This window comes from Mastomys coucha, unplaced genomic scaffold (genome assembly GCF_008632895.1).
Source record: "Mastomys coucha isolate ucsf_1 unplaced genomic scaffold, UCSF_Mcou_1 pScaffold5, whole genome shotgun sequence".
NCBI classification, from domain to species: domain Eukaryota; kingdom Metazoa; phylum Chordata; class Mammalia; order Rodentia; family Muridae; genus Mastomys; species Mastomys coucha.
Window position 1 is genome coordinate 27534336 of NW_022196911.1, and position 10455 is coordinate 27544790.

General features: G+C 48.7%; 1 long non-coding RNA gene across 1 annotated transcript; it reads left to right on the forward strand.

The window, feature by feature from the left end:
• The first annotated feature begins 3811 nt into the window (after positions 1 to 3811).
• Positions 3812 to 5990, forward strand: LOC116078446. The gene is made up of 3 exons (XR_004113549.1): positions 3812 to 3855; positions 4532 to 4630; positions 5617 to 5990. It is a non-coding gene; the product is annotated as an uncharacterized LOC116078446 (long non-coding RNA).
• Positions 5991 to 10455: the final 4465 nt, after the last annotated feature.

The following is a 10455-nucleotide window of genomic DNA, read 5'->3' on the forward strand; positions in this document are numbered from 1 at the left end:
ATTTAAACCAGGCTGCCTCTCAAACATGGCAGGCCCTGTCTTTTGCTTATCTCTACTTTCTCCTGTGGTACCCATCACCTGACATTTGTCTAGTGGTTCAGGGTCTGCGAGGACAGTGACCTCATCTCTCTTTCTTACTGCTGACATTCGGTCTTACACGACAGCCCAGCCTGCTGAGGGTGCTCCTCATGCATGGTAAAGGGAGGAACTTAAACATGTCCCCTCCCCTCCGGGTGAGTCCTGGGCACCAGCATAGGGGAAGTGACTGTTTTCTGCTCAGCCATCTCTTTCCCTTCCACATGAGGCAATTTCCCTTGGAGACCTTCCCACAATACTCAGTGGCATGCAAACAAAATAGAGCATATGAAAGCACTGGTGAGCGAGCAGGAAGCAGGCGGCTCCCTGGCCATCCAGGACCTGGCCAGGCTGGGGCTCTCCCACCGGGATCACTGCTTGGTCGGGGGAGGCTTGCAGTGAGAGATTGGCCTTAGGGACTTCACTCAGAGACCCTGGGCCCACCACTTCTCCTTATTTCCTCCCTCTCGTTCAGGAGAGAATCCCCCCCTCCCCCCGGACTGTGGGCCTTTGCTGAGGTGGCAAGTAGTAACGGATCCACGGGGAAGTCAGCGGGACGCTCCTGGCTCTGAGTCACAGCTTCTCATCTGGTAGGAAGACTTAGCAGCTTGGAAATGTCCTTTGTTTAGTGGCCATTGGGGATTCTCCTCCGGCCTCTTATTCAGCTCTTATTCGGCCAATCTTCCTGGCAGTTCTTTGTCAGTTCCTCAATAAAGAAGAGGGTTGATCTGTGTGGGATGCTGAGGAAAGGGGGCAAGAATGGCCATTTTCTAGCTCCTACCAAAATGCTGGCATGACAGTTGGATTGGAGGGCTGAAGGAACATTTGGTAGAGTCTGGAGGCACCTCTGTCTGGAGTGGCTAAGCACCATGCTTATGGGGTGGGAGCAGGTGATAGTGGTCTGCTGGGAGTATTGCTGGAAACACCAGAGCAGGTACTTGACCAAGACAAGGACTCAATTCCTTTTTCCCACACTTCAATTCAAAGACCATCCCTTCCTGAGTGAGAAGTGCCATGCCTTCTGCTGGACACTAGCCATACAAAGATGGAGATACATAGGGGTGACTCTTAACTTCTGGTTCTCTCTGCCACTGGTAATCAGTCGAGGCCACAGTGCTTCAGGAGTATGGACTAGGGACAGGGGCTTAGGAACAGAGCCATGTAGCCTTCCTGCCTGAGGAGAACAGGCAGGAAGGCTACATGAAGAGGTGACCCTTCATTCTAGAAGCCTGGAGACATGGCATAGGGAGGGCTTCTTGGTCCCAGAATGTGTAGAGTCTGAAGTCTTGGTTTTATGTAAGGAATAAGGGTTCCTGGAGTTATTCCTGGGCTCCTTCTTCTCCAGAACTGCATCTCAAGAAGTTCATTCACCTGCCCAGCTCTCACAAAGGGTGGAACAGAGCAATGTGTATCTCTCTTATGAGTTTCAGGAGCTTTCTAAGCCTTGCAAGATGTACTTCCTGAACCTTAGTAGAAGCTTGCCTCTTCCATTCAGGAAGAAATATTTGAGTTCTGAGGAATTGGGTTCAATTTCCTAGTGTGTGTGTGGGCACACAAACACACACACAGACACACACAGACACACATTTGTGCACACACATAATGGATACACATCACAGAGTGGGCAGCTAATGTCCTGAGAAGACAGAAGAAAGCTGAACTGGTTAGGACTGTGGCTTCTGCTTCCTCTCAGCACTGCTGTTAGATGTTGTTTCTACCATTTTGTTAGTAACTCAGACAGGGGTGTTGCAGCAGACTTTGCTGGCCAGCCTCCTTTAGCTTATCATTGCTCCACTCTTACTGGGAAAACCTAAACAAATGTCTGTTTACCTTGGACAGGTCACCAATGACAGACCAAAGAAATGAATTCACACACAGCTAGCTAACTTGATTGGGGTTATTTACAGGACACTAGGGACTACGTGGCAGCTGCATCATTGAAAAGCTTCTGAGGAATTGATGTGCAGATAGAAAGAAAGTCTCCCTCTCCCCACAATTTCTCTTGCTTATATAACCTTGGGAAGGAGCCTTGAGACTCTTATGAGTTTCAGGAGCTTCCTAAGCCTTGTAAGATGTACTTCCTGAACCTTAATAGAAGCCTGCCTCTTCCATTCAGGAAGAAACATTTGAGTTTTAAGGAATTGGGTTCAATCTCCTAGTGTGTGTATGTACACGCACACATGCATGCACACATGTGTACATACATTTATGCACACATACAAAGATTTTAAAATGTCATGTTATGAATTCTGAAGAAATTGTACATAACACACATCCTCATCCTCACAATTCCCATTTTCTGAGGAGCTAGGACAGGAGGCTTATGCTCTAGCCCCGACTGTACCATTTTCTTGTTGTGTGACACTCAAATTACATCACTTTTCTGGGCTTCAGATTCTTAATCCTTAAATATTGAGAAGATGGGTTCACCGTAGACCTTCATCATGGGCTTCAGAGGTTGAAAAATATCCAATGTAGTTAAAATGGCCTTGTCTCCAGCCCAGAGAGAACCATTAGGGCCCCCACTCACATGCCTTGGTTGTGACTTGTCAGTATCTGGCTGCTCCAGGGACTGGCTCTGCTTATCTCTTCTACATGGCCTTCCTGCAGCTAGTCCTAGCAAGAAGGACCTGATAGCTCACTAGGGACATTGCTTGTCAAGCATCGTATTGAAGAGACCTGATTCTAGTGTCCAGAGTCTGTGTCTAACAGGGTGGGAGATATTCTCACCACTGTTGTCCCACACACATACTTTCAATAGATGAAGCTAAAGATGTGTTGCACTTGCAAGGAATCTCCATAAAGAGGGCTGTACTTTGCTTCCATCCAACAGATAATGCCTGGAGCTGGGGCAGCAATTGTGACCCATAACACTGGGAATGACAACAGAACGGTAAGGCAGAAGGATGCTGGGTGGGTCACTGTGGACTATGGGAAGGAATGAATCTCACAGTTTCTTATGCATCAAGACACATCCTAGAACCATCACTTCAAGGATGCTTGCAGGTACCAGATTTGTTTCCTGACCAGGGTGACAAAGCTAATGCCTTCTCCTGTAGTCTCAGGACTTGGGGGACCAAGGCAGGAGGGCCAAGAGTTGAAGGACAGCTGGGCTACATAGCAAGATTCTATTTTAAGGAAAACCAAAACAATGGCTAAGGGTCTCTCCAATACAAATTAGGATAGCTTAGCCTCCTAAATTAAGAGCTTCTATGGCTCAATGGAGTAGTTCACCTGTAGTGGGTTTGGCCTAACGCTGCTTGTATTCTAATGTTAATTTGAGTCTCCCTCAATAACTATGACTCAATAACTGTTAGCAGCATTGATTGTCTGCTCAGAGTGACATTGAGGGACCCTGCCCTCAGTTTATCCTGATTGGTAAGTGTACTGGCTGGTTTTGTGTATCAACTTGACACGGGCTGGAGTTATCACAGAGAAGGGAGCTTCAGTTGGGGAAGTGCCTCCATGAGACCCAGCTGTGGGGCATTTTCTCAATTAGTGATCAAGGGGGTAGGGACCCTTGTGGGTGGTGCCATCCCTGGGCTGGAAGTCTTGGGTTCTATAAGAGAGCAGGCTGAGCAAGCCAGGAGAAGCAAGCCAGTAAGAAACATCTCTCCATGGCCTCTGCATCAGCTCCTGCTTCCTGACCTGCTTGAGTTCCAGTCCTGACTTCCTCTGGTGATAAACAGCAGTGTGGAAGTAAGCTGAATAAACCCTTTCCTCCCCAACTTGCTTCTTGGTCATGATGTTTGTGCAGGAATAGAAACCCTGACTAAGACGGTAAGTAAAGATACCAACAGCCAATAGCTGGGGAGAAGAGACATAGGCGGGATTTAGTCCCCCCCTCAGCCCCCCCCCCCCCAGGCTTGGGACCACAAGGAAGGAGCAAGGATGAGAGAGCTGCCATGCCTTAGAAGAGTGTGCAGGAGAGAGACAAGGGCTGCCGTGTCTTAGAGGAGAAAGGTGCCTCCACGGGTTAGCTGAATCATAGAATGTGGGATGGACAGGTGGAGCTAATGGCAGCCCAGCTGAAGCATAGTAACAGTGGGATTGTGGATAGGATGTAGATTCTAACAGCATGGAGGGTGGGCAGCGAGCCGCCTGGCTTTTTGCTGTTTAAGGCATGTTTATATAAAGTGTGTGTGATTCGGGAACGGAAATGGTCAAAGGTGGGAAGAAACCTCACGACCAGATTTATTAAAATATTCATACTACATTCATTCACCCTTACATGCAAGATTATGTTCCCTATGTAGAGTAGTTCCATCTTTATATACAGATGTTGCTTTTTATGCCCCCCCCTGTACCTTATATGAAGCTGTGGAGTGTATGAGTGTATGAATGAGATTTTTGAAGAAATTATTCTATTTGTGTGTATGTGTGTCTATGTGAGAGGACTTGAGTGCCTGTGGAGGTCAGAGGAAGATGCTGGTCCCTCATGAGCCTGTTGTTGCAGGTTATGGGATCCAGACTCCAAGCCTCATGAGAGAGCAGCAAGTGCCGCTAACCACAGAACTGCCCCTCTAGCTCTGAACTATGTCTGTCTTGTGCACCTGTAAGTGTCCACTCTTCTACTTACAAGAAGCCCATGACAGTGTCCCTGGTGTGTGTGAATTGACAGCACCACTGAGCTCAGTTTGGGATGTTCTTAACTCAAGTATGGAGATACCACATACTATGTTAGAAAGTATGTAGAAGACTGCTGATCGGGGGAGGCTAAACCAGCCCCTGCACATACATAGTAGAGGTGCACTGCCCCCTGCACATACATAATAGAGGTGCACTGGCCTCTGCACATACATAGTAGATGTGCACCAGCCCCTGCACATACATAGTAGATGTGCACTGGTCTCTCCACATATTTAGCAGATGAGTAGCTTGGTCTCCATGTGGGTCTCAAACAATTGGAGCAGAGGCTGTCCCTGACTCTGTTGCCTGCCCGTGGATCTGGCTCCTCTAACTGTGCTGCCTTGTCTGGAGTCAGTGGGAGAGAATGCACCTAGTCCTGCTGTGATTTGATGTGCCAGGGTGAGGTGATACCCAGGGGCAACCTCCTCCTCCTCAGAGGAGAAGTAAAGGGGAGTGAGGGGAGGGGCCTTGGGAGAGGGGACTAGGAGGAAAGGCTGTGATTTGGAATATAAAGTGAATAAATTAATAATAATAATTAATAATTAAGAATAATAATGAAGAGCTTACCAAGAATTAGCACACAGAAGGGAAGTGCCACCCAGTTAAGGGACTGGGCTACTGGGAAGGCAGGCAAGCTTGTAAGGTCTCACCAGATCGACACCTGGGTGGGGTGCTGACTGGATGGCTTGGTATCCCGTTACTTTGTTGCAGACTAAGTTTTGAAATGTGTGCTGTTAACTTCTCGGAATAGGCAGCTAGTGGAGGATGTAATGGCTCAGTCTGCTTGCTGGAGTGAGAAATGCTGCCTTAAGACCATAGCACGCTAAGGTCACAGCTGGGGCTTGTTATGGTTAACATTTGGATGAGATGATTGTCTGCTCAGAGGCAACACCAGCTTCCATCTGCACACAGCCTGTCCTGAGACAACGGGGCCTTGTTCTGAGACTAGATCGCTTAGCACAGCCTTCCTCCAAGTATGATGCCCACAGCCATGATGACTTCAAAGCAGCTAGCCGGTGGATGGCATGCACTGCAGGCATGCCCTGGACAGATGCGGCTGCAGGTAAGGGCTCTATTTTGGGCCTCAGCCCCAGCACAGACTAAGCAGCAGCCACCTGGTTTTCTGCAGTAGCCCCGTGGAGACTGGGTTCTAGAGAACCTGTCCAGAACTGAAGCCTGTGCTACGTGCTGTGCTGCGAGTGGTCAAGTCCTTTGCCTCTGCCTTGAGGGTGCTGTGTTTTCTGCCAGCGCATGAAACCAAGACAGCCTCCAGCATCAGTCTGCAAGTGGGGAAAGTATGTTAGAGGGTCATGCTTCTGACAAGGACCCTATGAAGGAGAATCCTGTTATTAGTCCTGGTGACACTCTCAGTAACCTACTAAAATAAAATTGATCTCAGCAAACACATCTAGTGGCAGCTTTGCAGTTTAATGAGTGTTGACAAATTTATAGTTTTATATATTTCTAAGATATCATTTATTTATTTTTGTTTTTTTGTTTGTTTGTTTGTTTTGTTTTGAGACAGGGTTTCCTCTATGAAGCCCTGGCTGTCCTGGAATTCCTGCTGATGACCAGGCTGGTCTCAAACTCAGAGGCTCTGCCTCCTAAGTGCTGGGATCAAAGGTGTGCACCACCACACCTGGCTTTATTACTTTGAATAAAAATGGCTCATGACTGAGTGTTTGTGTGGAGCTGTGTATAAGCAAGCACAGGTGCCCACGAGTGTCATACCTCCGTGGAGCTGGAGTTACCACCTGAGCCTCCTGTTGTGGATGTGGGAGCAGAATTTGGGTCCTTTTGGAAGAGCAGTAAGCACTCATAGGCACTGAGAATCTTTCCAGCCCTTCGTTTGACATATTTTTGAGGTTTGAGACATAAAGAATATATTATTCCTGCCAACATGTTTAAAATATAGACGATATTTATGCATTAAAAAATCCATTCTCTGCACCCTCCCCTCCCACCTTAGCCAGCCTGTGTCTTCTGAGTTTTCTATCATCGAGATAATGCGGTATTCTGTCCTCCATGGTTGGGTGTCCTAGTCAATGGAAGTTTTTGGACTTACCTACTTGTACTAGTAGATCTTTAAAAATAATTTCATGGACTTAATTTTCAGAGAAATTTAATTTCTTTAGATCCAGAGTGACACAGCAGAGGGTGTGGAGGCATCCCATATGTCCCACGGTCCAAAGAGCCTGCCCCCATCACCGCTTGGCAAAGTGGCAAATCTGCTGGGGGCCGACAGCCAGCGGCTGGAGTTCACGACAGTGCTCACTTCCGTGAGTTTGGATGAGTACAGTAGACACACACCCTCCCTTCTGGCTCCTAGGGACATTTTTTCCAGAGTTCAACCCTCTGCTTTTTCCTTCTCAGAGATCAGGCAGCCCTGGAGAGTGTAAGGGCTCTGGCTCCAGCTCCAGAGGGTGCCAGAGTATGAGGTGTAATCTTCTTAGCTGTAGCTCCTCACCTGGCAAAGTCCTTGCTGACCAGAGCCAGCACAAGGTGTAGAGGACCTAGACTCCCAGAGTTATCCCTCTGGGAATCCTGTATAAATTAGTGAGACTCTGTTTCAAACCAAAATGAAAAAGGGGGGCTTGAGGCCATAGATTAGGAGCACAGTGCTTGCTTAGCATGTTAAGGATCTAGGTTCAATCCTTAATGCCAGAGGGAGAGAAGCGGTTTAGAGCATTTACTGTTCTTGCCAAGGTCCTAAGATGGATGCCCAGCTACCACCTTAGGTAGCTCACAACTGCCTGTACTCTAGCTCCAGGGTATATAACGCATCCTTCTACATGCATATGGTCTACATAAACTCACACAGGCACTTACAGGTACACATAAAAAATATTTAATTAATAAGACCATCTTCTTGAAGACCAGGTGGAAACTGGGAGAGACAAAAGTGGGGACCCAGCCTTGGGGATTAGAGTAGAAGGTAAGAGTTCAGCTCTGAGATAAATGGCATGGGTGAGCATCTGTGGCTGGTGTATGTCTGTGGCCATACCCTAGGCAAGGAGGGTCAGGCTGCCCTGTGACCACTCAGGCATGAACTCCTGTGACTGCCCTGCTCTCTGAGTAGAGAAAAGGACATGTCAGATCTGAGGAAGCTGAGTGGAACTCACTTTTTCTGCGTACCCAGCCAGCTAGCCCAGAAGAGCTCTTATTTAAGGTGCTAGCTGTGGACAGGCACCTCATGAGGATCTGGGGCCCATGAAGCAGGCCTTCCAGGGGGCAATGGAACTATTTTTAGTGGCCTGGGCTAACTCCCAAATCCTGACGACTATTTCTGGCATCAAAAGATTGCCCTGAAGGATGTGGAAAATTTTTATGTTAAGAACGTCTGGTCTCCCTGTGGCTAAGCAAGGACACTGTGCAGAGACCAGGACCAAGGGCCCAAGGGCTTCTGGGAGAAACAATAGCTCTGAGCATAAAACAGGGGCCTCCTCCTGTCTGGGCTTTACCAAAGCAGCCTGGTGATGGAAACTATCTCACTGGTATGCCAAGGCTGTCCTGGGTTTAGCATCAAAGATCCATATTCAGGAAACCCTGTAGTGATGGCTGGCTACCCTGGCTCTCTTTTAGTCCCTCTGGGTCTTAGGAGTTACTTTAGAACAAGTATTGATTGATAAGTGTTTTCTCCAATGCTCACAACTGGTGTAGTAGGTGTTGTTATAGCTGCCATCTTACAAGGAAACTGAGGCAGAGAGAGGAGCACCATTGTGGCCAGGCTTGGAGCTTGTTATTTCCTGCTTTTCGGGCATCTGGGTCTCATTTTGCCCTATGGAGAAATAATGCCCTCTGTCCTAGGAAAGTCTTGGCCTCTTAGTACCAAGGCCAAGTACCCATCTGACAGCTTGTTGAAAAAAGGTATCCTGACAGCATCTTGGCGATGGCGAGCACCTGGCTATGAGATTTGATCCCTGGAGTTGTCCTGAGGTCACCCTGGTAGGTGGCTTTCAGTCTACTGCAGAGGACAAGTGGGGTGGGCAGTCCTTGAGCCCAGTGTCCTCTACTGCCTTGGACAGTGTTGGTCCAGCTACTCTGATGTTAGACCCAACTCGGCTCCTCCTGAGGGCCCTGCCTGGGGCAGGAAGGGCTGGCGCCTCCAGTCCTTAACCAACTTCAGGTGGGAAGCAGCTGAACAATAGAGTCCTCCGCTGAAGGAGGGGGCTGGGTTTGCATGGAGGGGCCAGGCAGGGGGCAGGGTGGGGTCCAGGATGCATGGAGATCTGGCCTTGTGCCCTGGTCCTGCCCAGAGACAGGAGTGACCCACCAAAAAAAAAAAAAAAAAAAGAGGAATCCTAGGTCATTGTGCCTCTTTGTTAGTAAACTGTATGTAATTAGATGTTGAGCAGGGGCTCTGTTAGACTCCATCCTGATAGAAATGTAAAAGGGTATAAAAATGATAAACACAAGGCTCACTGTTCTACTAACCCAGGACCTGAGGAAGCATTGGGCAGCCATGGCAGCTCTCACAATAGAAAAATAATACTCAGCGTGTCCCCTGAGCCTTAACCGAGACAACAAGATACTTCCCATCAGGTAGCTCGCCATATCACACCTGGATCCATCAGCCCCTTCCATTTCCCAACACTAAGCAGGCATCAGAGGTGGGCCATAGACTCACTACAAGGGACTCGGTGACAACTTCAATAGAAAGGACCCTAACAGACGAAAGTCTTCAGGACACTGAAGGAAGCCCCCCTGAGTCTGGGGTCTGCCCATCTATTTTGAACTGGGGTTTCCAGGTGGGATTCTTGGAGTCCAGCAGTTTGGAGACCCCTGGCTTAGGGTAGGAGGGGACCAGCAGTGGCCACTGCCTCCCCAGTGGTACTGACAGGTGTGTCCTTGCCATGTCAGGCAGTGTAGATGGTGAAATAGAGGTAGGGTATCTTTTTTTACACCGAGGGTCATCTTTTTTTAGTGTGTGCATCTTTTGGGTAGCCCTTCAGGATCTGACCTTTATTTCGGCCTGCCCAGAATCCTCTGTTTAAAATTAGAACTCTTGGCCAGGACTGCTGGGTTTTGCTGCCTGGGATACGGCATAAACAACACATGCACCTGCTGCCGGGACACCAAGTGTGTCCCTGATCCAGGGCAGCTGTGGATGACTGGCTCCTGCCCTTGTGGGAACTCAGCAGAGAAGCCCTGCTGCCACTGATGGGTTTGGCTCCACCTGCCACGATTCAGAGCAGATCCTCACATATGTATGTGGGCACCTATGAGGGAGTTTGTACAGGTACAGTGTCCTAGTAAATTGGTTGGAACTGGTCCTGGGAGCAAGGACAACCAGGGTTCGAAGTCAGTCAGTCAGTCAGGAAAGATCCTGGCCTAGGCTTTTAGTGCAAGCGCGGATGTGAACACAACTGGATGCTAGGGGAGAATGTCGAGAATCCCTGATGTCCAGGGAAGTGAATGAAGAGTTATTTAAGCCTGTGCTATGCTAGGCATTTCCTATTGCCTCAGTGTTAGGGGGTGGAGACTTGTTCTCTTGGGACAGGGGATCAGAGAGGTTAAGCTTCTTCCCTCAGGGTGCATAGCTCACAGTTGCAAAACTAAGCTTTGGGCTGAGTGAGTCTGAACACACAGTCTGTGTCCTTTAAGCTCCGCCACCCAGCAGGTGCACCATGGTCTGGATGGTTCTGTGAGCTCCTAGAGAGGGAGGGAGTCATTTGCCCTGCAGCATGCATGGCTACTCTGACGTGAGAATCAGGGAAGACTGACTTAGAGAGGAGGCAGCTGGGCAGGGCT